Source organism: Propithecus coquereli, unplaced genomic scaffold, assembly GCF_000956105.1.
Source record: "Propithecus coquereli isolate 6110/MARCELLA unplaced genomic scaffold, Pcoq_1.0 Scaffold104, whole genome shotgun sequence".
Taxonomy (NCBI): Eukaryota; Metazoa; Chordata; class Mammalia; order Primates; family Indriidae; genus Propithecus; species Propithecus coquereli.
Window position 1 is genome coordinate 6691946 of NW_012134303.1, and position 11285 is coordinate 6703230.

General features: G+C 41.1%; 1 pseudogene across 1 annotated transcript; it reads right to left on the reverse strand.

The window, feature by feature from the left end:
- Positions 1-336: 336 nt before the first annotated feature.
- Positions 337-2037, reverse strand: LOC105810945 (annotated as a pseudogene). The gene is made up of 2 exons (XR_001137525.1): positions 601-2037; positions 337-437 (listed from the first exon to the last, which is right to left on the reverse strand). The product of XR_001137525.1 is annotated as an intraflagellar transport protein 52 homolog pseudogene (transcript).
- Positions 2038-11285: the final 9248 nt, after the last annotated feature.

Below are 11285 nucleotides of genomic sequence, written 5' to 3' on the forward strand. Positions count from 1 at the left end.
TGAGCATGGAAAAATGGATCTCCTTGACCTTGTCCAAATCAGAAGTCTCCCAAGCCTTTTTTATTGTTCTTGTTGCAAGACAAACTTGTTCTGGCCATAGGGATATTTCATTTGATATTCTCTTTGCCTGGAATGCTCTTCCTTGAGATCTTTGAATGTTTGCCTTTCGGTCACTGTTTAAATGCCATCTCAGAGAGACGTTCCTTGGCCGCCTTATCTGATGTAGTCTTCTATTATACCACCACACCCACTCCACTCAATCACTATCACCTTATCCTGTTTTATTTTCTTTGTGGCACTTTATGAAATAACTTATTCGTCAGTTTTTTTGGAGTACAGATTCAACATAGATTTAATGAAAAATGGAGCGTATCTTATATAAGGATTTTATAAATTAGAAATCTTATGCCTATCTGGATACTACAGAAAATGCACAGGCCAGGCGTGGTGGCTCATGCCTGTAATCCTAGCACTCTGGGAGGCCGAGGCAGGAGGATTTCTTGAGCTCAGGAGTTCGAGACCAGCCTGAGCAAGAGTGAGACCCTGTCTCTATTTTTTTAAAAAAATAAAAAAAATTAAAAAAAAAAAGAAAATGCACAGACCTTCCAAAGCTCCTAGAGGAAAGAGTATATAGACAATTTTGATAAGGAGTTGAGAAACAATTCAAAAATAGATTACAAAGACAGAAGAGTCAGGAGGCAGAAAATGGTTCAAGAGGCACAGTCTTCAGAAATTGTTCTGGAATGCTGTTTTACTTCTGTCAATGTCATGTTCCTGGTTCAGTTTCTTGAACTCCACCACTTGGAAGAAGATGTGTTCGAGGATATGTTTGGCATCTTGTTGGTCCTTTGGTAGTTTACTGGTTACTCCAAGAATGTCACCATACTTCCTGACATAGAATTCCAGGTCTTCTTCAGTACACTTATTGGCAATCTGAGTAAGCTGTGCCTTCTCAGAGGAGAATGTCTCGTCTAAGTCAAACAGCTCCAGAGGAGGAGGTGGTGATTCCCTGAAATTAGGTGGGAAAACCACAGGCTGAAGGGCCGGCAGTGGTGTCTCAAACTGAGGTTGGATGAGCTGGAGTAGTTCATGTTTCACGTTTAGCTGCTCGTGAGCCTTGATGACCTTGGGGAGGGAGGTGGTATCCAGCTGGTAAATGGACAGGCCAAAGAGGGTGGTAAAGTCCCGCTGGTTCTCCTTGCCCTCCTGGAGACACACTGAAAGGTGCTCTGACAGGGTGGCTGTGTCAGGCAGCATCATGTAGTCTGAAATCTCAGGGTCCTCAGCATCAGTCTGGTTTAGTTGGATATCTTCTGTCATGAACCACTGGAAAACAACATCTATGATTTTTCTGTTTTCTTCTTTATCCAAATATTGATCAGTGAACGTGCGACATGAGCCAAGCACTGCCAGCTTCCCACCTTGGCTCTTTGATAGAAAACCAGAATGGTTCTGTTAAGTGGGAAGCAGACAGAGCCTGCAAACAGAACAGCCACTGCTTGTTTCATGACACTCAATGTGGCACCAAAACGATAGACAAAGGTGAGAGCCTGGGCATTGTTGCCACGGCTTTCCTCGTCAATGATTCCAGGCATGGCCTTTCCTGAAGCTCGGCTAATTTCCCTGTTCAAAACTCCATTGGAAACTAGAACTTCTTTAGGATGAAAATACTTGTAATACATGTTTCTAACAACAGCATCATTGTTAACCATGATTGCATATTCTTCTAGTAAAAGGTGGATATTGGTATCAGATCTGGATTCTCCACCTTCTCTTAGCATCACAAGGATATCATTACCACTGTCAAGGTACTTCTTCAGGACTTCAAACTCAGCTGCAGTAAATTTTTCCCTTGGCCCAGTTGTAATCCACAGTTTCACCCCAATTAACTTCTCAGATGTGATTTCCTCTTTTAAGCTCTGACTCTTCTAATTACTGCAAAATATTTTTCTGCATGGATTTATAGCCATTGTTGGTGGTAAATAGCTCCTTTTTGTACGTGTTACATAGAATCGTGCTCTGAAGCTATTTCTCCATGGTTACCTGAGACCCAGTGGCCACCATCTTCACCTGATGCCACCCAGCATCCTCCTGCCAGGTATCCAAGGCCACTTTCTATTTGTCAGTTTGATTGTTCATTATTTGCCTCCACCATCTCAAAACTAAGCTCTGAGAGGAGATTCCTTTCTGTCATGTTCATTGGTATGTCTTTCAGTGCTTAAAGAACAGAGAGAATAGGCCCGCAGCACATGTTTGTTAAATGAATGTATTCATCCAGCTCCAGATAAACTAGCCAAGGTGATCTGGCATGGGCATCAGATGCTAATGTAGACAGATGCTCATGACTACTACCAGCAGACTGATATCCTGAGCTGTCTAGGACATGTCTTAGGGGCAAGGAGTATGAAGGGGACCTGCTCTATTATAGTGAATCGTTGGCTCCAAATACACTATGTAGGGACATCTGGCAGGACCACATTCACTCACATCTGTGATTCTCTGAAACACTTGTGCCTATGCTAAGGCCAGGACAAGATATTCTGAAGTCCTGATATCCTCTGCATTCATGAAGATAAAATCCCCATGTACTTTATCATCATGCTCATTTTTTGTTCTAGTCCCACGATTTAGTATAGATATAGTAGCCTACAGTAATATGCTCAGAATATTCATCTCAAAATAGCTTTCCATCTCCCAGCCACAGCACCATCCTAATGAAGATAGACACTGTTGTGAAAATGGCCCACTTCATTATATGTTTTTGCCCTTTATACATACCAACCTCTGTTATCTTTCTCTTTCAGGGCCTTCTCCTAAGCAAATCTCAGAAACCCAAACTTTACCTGCCCTGGAAAGGATGACCTGAGCACTAGAGATGGTAGCTCAAGGAGTAATGGTGCTGTTTCCTTTCAGCTCATTAAAGTGTAAGAGCTGCTTTAAACACATTCTAGCAACTCATTCGTGGCAGCCATGGAGGTATATTGCTTAGATCTCCCTTTAATAGAACACCTGTCACAAGGAATTCAATTAGCTGACTGCCTCCAGCAGCAGCATCTTTAGGATCTGCATCATCTTTTCAGCTGAGGCCACATGCTTGCTGGGCCGTCCCCAGGCAATGACTGTGCACGGTGGGGGTGAATGGGGCTCTCCATTTCTGGTCAGTGCAGGATGCCTCTGTGGGAAGCCTTTGTATTGGAACCCCTTGTTGAGCTGGCTGAGAATTCTCAGAGCTACATCGCAGTCTGAGGCTCTTCTTACCCGATCCTTCTTCCGTCTCCCTCCTCTTTCACAGAGTCATACCTGCAGGTGGTATCAAGTCTTTCTCTGCCTACTTCTGCTTCCTATCCCCTTTTATCTTTTACTGGTCCTACCCCCATTGAAATCTGTTTTGCTCCTAACTCTCTCTTGGCATCTGATTCCTAGAGGAACCAAAATGACATATCCTCATCCCCTTCTGTATTTTACAGTCCCTATCTCTAAAATTCCTTCAGATGCTACCTTGACTCATGGTATTCTCTTCTGGGCTCTTTGATGCTGACATCCTATTTTAGATGGCCTTTTCATTATGGACCATGGAACTTTCTTTCAGACAGAAGCATCATCTGACATTTGCTCTCCAGTCCCGGGTACCATGACCACCAGTGTGGTCTAAATATTTAACATTGGGTTGGGAAAGGAAATCTTAGGTTCTAATCCCATTTCTGCTATTAATCACCATTTATCCTTGAGCAAGTCACTTGTCCATTCTGTACCTTAGTTTTTCCATCTATAAAATAAAAGGCTGTGACTAAATGATCTTTAAGGTCCATTCCAGCTTTGACATTACATATCTATGTATACCATAGGATTCTTTGAATCAGGAGCTTTCATTAAGGATCACTTTCTACTGTCATAAAAATTGCATAAAAATGATAGAGACTTTGCCTACAGCCCATCACAAGAACATTTGGACACTAACGTGTTAATTACGATAATATGGCATGAATTTAGAAAATGGCAGGCCAGAGCTTGAAGATAAGCCTGCATTCTGTAATGGGATGGCAACAGTGGGGTAGAAGTGATGAGCAGTCTAGGCCAGAGGAAAAACCATGGTGTGCAGAAAGTAAAGAGACACACCAGCTGTGGTCCTCGCAGGTCACCAGCAGCAGAGAGGTCCAACTGAGTAACAAGCAATCCATCTCATGAGAGAGCAGCAGCAAGGAATATAGGAAAATCCAAGCAGATGAGCAGTAACATCCAAGAAAGGAGGGAAATTGAAGAATCAGGGAAGGACAGGGAAGAGAAAGACAGGCCTTTAGCCTTAGGAGTTGAAGAACAGGGCAGGCTGTCAAGTCAAGAAACTAGGTAACAAGACAGGGACAGATCAGGTCTGGGCCCCAAAGTGTTCTTGTCTTAGAAACAAGGCCCAGGTACTAGAGACAAAGTGAAAGTTAGCCTCTAAGTAGCTAACTAAATCTCCTTATCCAATGCCCCTCATCTGCCAGCATTATTAGTCTGGGGGCAGAAGCTACTAGTAGGTAGAAAGTATGGGAAGAGGAAGATTGTGAACAAGCAGGATCATAGTGTTATGGCTTAGAGTATCAGCTCTAGAGCCAGAGAGCCCTGGATTTTAACGTCAGCTCTATGTTTCACATGCTATGTGGTCTTCAGCAAGTTGCTGAGCCTCACAGAACCTCCATTTCTTTCTGAAAAGAAGGAGATAATAATAATAATACCTATCTATAGGCCTAGGATAAGGGTTGAACGAGATTCTCCACAGAAAGAATTGAGTCCTATGCCTTGCACATTACTATGGTTTGAATGTCTGATCCTTCAGGATGGTTTAAATACATGCTGAAATTTAATTGCCAATGTATTAATAACAATATTTGGAGGTGGGAGCTTTAAGAGGTGATTGAGTCATGAGGGCTCTGCCTTCATGAATGGATTAATGCTGTTATTGTGAGAGTAGGTTAGTTATCATGGGAGTGGGCTTCTGATAAAAGGATAAGTTTGGCCCCCATTTTTTCTCTGTATCACACACTCACTCACCATGGGATGCCTTCTGCCATGGGATGACCCTCACCAGATGCTGGAACCATGCTCTTGGACTTCACAGAATCATGAGCTGAATAAACTGCTGTTCTTTATAAATTACCCAGTTTGTGGCATTCTGTTATAGCAGCAGAAAAATGGACTAAGACACACATGGTAAGTGCGCAGTAAATGTGAGCTAACGTTCTTATCCCTTGTCTGACACTGACCTTGCATAATGCAAGCCCTTTCTCATCAGCTCCCTAATTTGTGACAATGAAAACAGGAGCCTTCATGGTTGTTTAGAAGTTATAAATTCTCACTCTAGTGAAAGTGCTCATTAATATTCTTACCACCATTTCTCACAGAGAGCACCAAAGGATGAAATTTATCTAATGTGAATAATTTAAAATAATTTCTGTAAGCATACACATAGCCAGCTTTCAATTACTCACTCTAATGGAGAAGATCAGAGTCATGGGTAATCTAAAACTATGCTGGATCCAAAGTCATCTCTGTTTGGCTTGGAAATGGACTGGATAAACATTTTTGCAGCACATTTACCATTTGGATTCCTTTCTGCTTTGCTAATAAAATGAATGTACATTCTCTAAGTATGCTAGCTAGCAGCAAGTGAAAATGCACAGAAATATTCTTGGGGAAAAGGAGATGCTAAGATCATGATGTCAAGTTTGCTGCAATGAAGGGATGATTTATTATACATTTTTGTCAGTGATTCTCAAAGTTTAGAGAAAATAAAAGTCATGTGAGGAACTCGTTAAAAATGCACATTTGGCTGGGTGTGGTGGCTCATGCCTGTAACGCCAGCACTTTGGGAGGCTGAGGCGGGAGGATCGCTTGAGCCCAGGAATTTGAGACTAGCCTGGGTAACATAGTGAGACCCTGTCTCCATAAAAAAATTTTTTTTTTAATTTTCTGGTTGTGGTGTTCATGCTTGTAGTCCTAGCTACTCAGGAGGGTGAAGCAGGTGTATTGCTTGAGCTTAGGAGTTTGAGGTTACAGCGAGCTATGATCATACCATTGCACTCTAGCTTGGGTGACAAAGTAAGACCCTCCTGTCACAGAGAGAGAGAGAGAGAGAGCACAATAATAGCCCCAACCCTTAAAATTATAACTCAATAGCTCTCTCTGACATGGGTCTCGAAACTGTACTTTTTTTTTTTATTTCAGCATATTATGGGGGTACAGATGTTTAGGTTACGTATGTTGCCCTTGCTCCCCCTTCCCCCCCTAAGTCCGAGGAAACTATACTTTTTTATTGTGGTAAAATATACATAACATTAAATTGACCGTCTTAACCACTTTTCTGTGTACAGTTCAGTAATGTTAAGTGTATTCCCATTGTTGTGTAATAGATCTCTAGAGCTTTTTCATCTTGCAAAACTGAAACTGTACCCATTCCTCCTCCCTCCCCAGCCCTTGTCAATGACTTTTCTACTTTCTGTTTCTATGATTAACTATTTTAGATACTTCATATGAGTGGAATTATATAGTATTTGTCCTTTTGTGACTGGCTTATTTCACTTAGCATAATGTCCTTGAGTTTCTTCCTTTTTTTAAAAGGCTGCATAAGATTCTGTTGTATGTATATACCACATTTTCTTTATCCATTCATCCATCAATGGATGTGCTTTTCTAATAAACACCCTGGGTGATTATTACTGCTGGACCTCGTATCATATTTCAAGAATAAATATGTACACCACAAACTTAAATTGGGAAGTGCCTTTACATGAGAATCAGGTATTATGTGCCACTTTGCAAGTGAGAAAGCTGAAGTTCAGAGGGGAGGGGAACTGACCTGCCCAGTGTCATAAAATCAATGGTAGAATGGGAAGTAGGACGTAGGTCTTCCAGCGTCTCATATAATGCACTAGGAAGACATGATAATGGCCCCTGAGGAAGAAAGGTGAGAGAGAGAAGGCCATATAGAAGACAAAATAATAAAACTTGGGGTGTGTCCACATATGGTGGGGAAAGAGAAGGAATAAGAGCAAGAATAGAGAAAGTGAATGAAGTGAATTTCTTGGATCTTGACTGATCTCTTTAGAACTGTGTAGCCCACCAGATCTCAAACTACTATGCACCTGGATCAATTTGGGCACCTGTTAAAAATGTAGCTTCTCAGACTTTCTGATTTAGTAGGTCTGAGTTAGGGCTTAAGTTTCCATGTTATTTTTTTTAAAGTAGGCACCCCAAATGATTCAGAATCAAATAGATGGAAAACCACATTTTGAAAAATATTTGTCTCACCTTTTAAAACCTTGAAATTTGTTGCCAAAATGCTCTAAGGAAATATCGAGATCTTTGATAACTCCAGATTCCCCTTACTGAATGACTTGGGACCAGGGGTGGAGTCCAACAGCCCATAAGCTGCTGTGACTAAGCACACTGAGGAATGGAAGCATGGCATGCTGCTTAAGGATGCTGGCTTTAGCGCTACACTGGCCTGTGTTCAAATCCTGTCTCTGACACTTACTAGCTAAGTCATCTCAGGTAAGTCCTTTGCTTCTGTGTGCCTCAGTCTCCTCATCTGTAAAGTGGGGGTAATAATAGAGTCTGCTTCACAGGACTGCTTTCAGGGTGGTATGTAAAAAGTGTTTAGCAGTCAAACACAGCTTAGATTATTATTAATACTTCAGGGCTGCTTGCATGGTGGCTCTTTCGCTCAGGATCAATCCTCTGAAGACACTAAGGGAGCTAGAGTGACCAACTGAACCTATTTGCACAGGACCAGGGGGTTTTCCAGGATGCATGATTTTCAGTACCAAAACAAAGACAGACACAGGCAAACTGGGGTGATTGGACACTCTAAAGGCAGACCTCTTTGAAGCCCTTCAAGTACTTATTTACATACCTTTTCTTTTCTTTTTTTTTTTTTTACTGGTAAACAGTAGTTATAAGACTCCGCTGCCCCGCTAATTCAACAAGGAATAATTGCCGAAGGTTATCTAAGACTCTATATATCTGTTAGCTACTCCAACTAAAATTTCTAACTTGGGCAATTTGGAGAGAGCACATTTCTAGGCTCTGTAGAATTCCTTGTATCTGGGTTGTGCCCAGCTCTACTGTATATATTTCTTAATTAGGTGATACATTTCTTTTTGTTAATATGCATGTGTCTACTTTTTATATGTATAATTTTATGGGGTACGAGTGCAATTTTGTTATATGGATATATCGCATAGTGAAGAAGTCTGTTTTTAGTGTAACCATCACTTGAATAATGTACTTTGTACCCATTAAGTATTTTCTCATCCCTCTCCCCCTTCCACTCTCCCACTCTTATGCGTCTCCGTTGTCTATTAGTCCACACTCTATATCCAGGTATACATATTATTTAGCTCCCACTTATAAATGAGAACATGCAGTATTTTACCATCTGTTTCTGAGTTGTTTCACTTAGGATAATGCCTTCCAGTTCTATCCACGTTGCTGCAAAAGACATGACTTCATTCTTTTCTATGGCTCAATAGTATTACACTGTATATATACCATATTTTCTTTAACCATTTTTCCGTTGATGGGCACTTATGTTGATTCCATATCTTTGCTATTGTGATAGTGCTGCAATAAACATACAAGTGCAGGTGTCTTTTGATACAATGATTTCTTTTCTTTTGGGTATATACCCAGTAGTGGAATTGCTGGATTGAATGGTAGTTTTATTTTTAGTTCTTTGAGAAATCTCCATACAATTTTCATAGAAGTTGTGCTAATTTACACTCCCACCGACAGTGTATAAGCATTCCTTTTTCTCCACATCCTCGCCAACATCTGTTATTGTTTGACTTTTTAATAACAGCCATTCTGACTTGTATAAGATAATGTCTCATTGTGGTTGTAAGTGGGTATCTATTGGTAGGACCGTAGTAGTCTTAGGATGCTATTTGGTGGCTCAGTAAATGTTAGCTGGATGAATAGATGACTACCAATTGAAATATCTTGACTTGGGTGTTTTGGAGACTTGATTTATGAAATTGGGAGATACAATTTGAAAGCCATCCCCTTCTCAGGCAGCAATTCCCTCCTTTGCACAGCACTAATTCTCTCTTAATGAGGCTTCCCAGAATAAAGGTATGACACAAGGCAGTCACTTACCTGGCCCTGGGGTGTGAAAAGGCTCTTGAGATGCCTGTAAAGAGAATTTTTGTGAAGTTTCTGAATTTGGCCATGAAGTCATCTGAGATACATATACATAAACATGTCCATATATATATACACATACACAGGTAATATTCGTACATATACATACAAATCCTTCAACAACAGAGCAATACCAGGATAGAGTCATACATCTCGCCCAGCTATGTTCTGGGTGGGACTTGACCATTGCTGTGTACACACGTTTGTGGATTAGCGCTTTGGACCTGTTGGGGTGATGAGATTGAGGCTTTAACAGGCCTTTCTTTTGAAAATCCATTGCGTATCCTCAGGCTGGAAGGATTGTCATCCTCCATTCGCCACTAGATGGCCCATCATTCAAAAAAAAATTCCTTCATTCAGAAAAGGTTTATGGAACAAGGTTCTCATAATCATTTGAGTACTGCCATCATGATTTTTAGCCATATCACAGCATATCGCCATATACTCTTTTAATATTTTTCTTTAAATTGGCTTACTTTCTAATTTAAATATATACCTATTTTAGAAGTAAACTGGGAGATGAAGGGGAAAGACAGAGAGAGAGAGAGGTATACATAGATGAAAAACACAATGGCCCTGGAGAGAAAGAGCCGTCCCAGGGATTAATGGGAAGGGATTATGGGTCTGGACCTGGTGATCCAGGACTCAAAGGGCCAAGATCAATAGAAGGTAGAAAGATGGAGGGGGCAGATGAGAAAGAAGGTATCTCAACACTGACAGAGAAAAGCTGGGCCAGAGATAGGAAGAGGAAGGCATGGAACCTGGGGGATAGGGAGGGGATCTGAGATAAACATAGAAATATTGGCACAAGAAGTTTGTGTAAGATGAGGTTGCAACTGAGTCAGGCAAACTAGGGACTAAAAGAACAGGGGAACTTAAGAAAGAGGTGTGGGGGCTGAGGGGCTGAGGAGGATAAAGAGGTGTACCAGACACTCACTCTCAATAGCCTACCATTTCTTTCCTCCTTTGGGGAACATTAAGAAACACTATTTAGTAACCAAGCCCAAAACTATGGTCCGATAGATCACAGACTTATAATGCCTTACCTATAAAGCTCGTGACCATATGTGTTTTGGAATTCAGAATTGTTTCTATTTGAGAAAGGTACACCAGACATAGGTAACATGCCTAGCGAGGTCTGGGGCTACATCCCATAATCAAACACGGTAATATTTCTGCTATGAAATGTGTGATTTGTTACACTTAGTGAGATGGATGAAGACTACGAAATGGTCTCAGGTTAGTTCAGGCAAGGTTTTGTCCCCAAAATAATTTTGATGCCAAACTAAAATAAATAAATAAATAAATAAATAAGCTCTTGATTTTCAGAGCCTTTTGCACTGAGTATTCTGCTTATGTGTTATTTTTAAAGCTGGGTCATGGGCAAATGAGTGTTTGTCATATTACTGTTTATACCTTTTTGTGTGCCGGAAATATGAATTTTTAAAAGCTTTGAATTTAAAAGCAACAGATGCTCTTCTGGTTAGGGAGGTTAGTTTGGTTATGAATATAGATAAAAGTTAAGGTGGAACAAGGACTGTCCCAAGGAAAAATTCATTCATTTCTTTATTCATTAATTCAACAAATACTTATTGAGGATTACTATGAACCTAGCACTGTGCTAAAAAGCTGAGAAGCCATGAGAGGCAACATATAAACAAAATTCTACCTCTGCCATTGAGAAATTGATAGTCTGGTGGAAGAGATGAGCTGCTCACACCTTCCCATGACTTAATGGGCTGAGAGCCACAGGAGAGCTCCAAGCAGATGTGCTCTCTGCCCAGCATATGCATGCCTGTGTGTGCCTGGAGAGTTTAATAGAGGACATGGGATTACAGCACTCTACACACTGCTACCATCTAAAACGGCAATCTGTTCTCACTGTTTCCTAGCCTATGGTGGCTTGGACTTCATTAAATTAGATTTCTGAGGTGTCCAGAGCTTCCTTTGTACCCAAGAAGGAGAGCAATGGAAGGCCATGTTAGGTGCCTTTCAGTGCTTAATGAGAACCATCTTGGATGGCCACCCGAAGCAAAGAGTCATGGTCTCCTGGATGGTATTTTCAAACATCCCCTGACCTGGAAGCCCCTGTTCCAGACACTCCT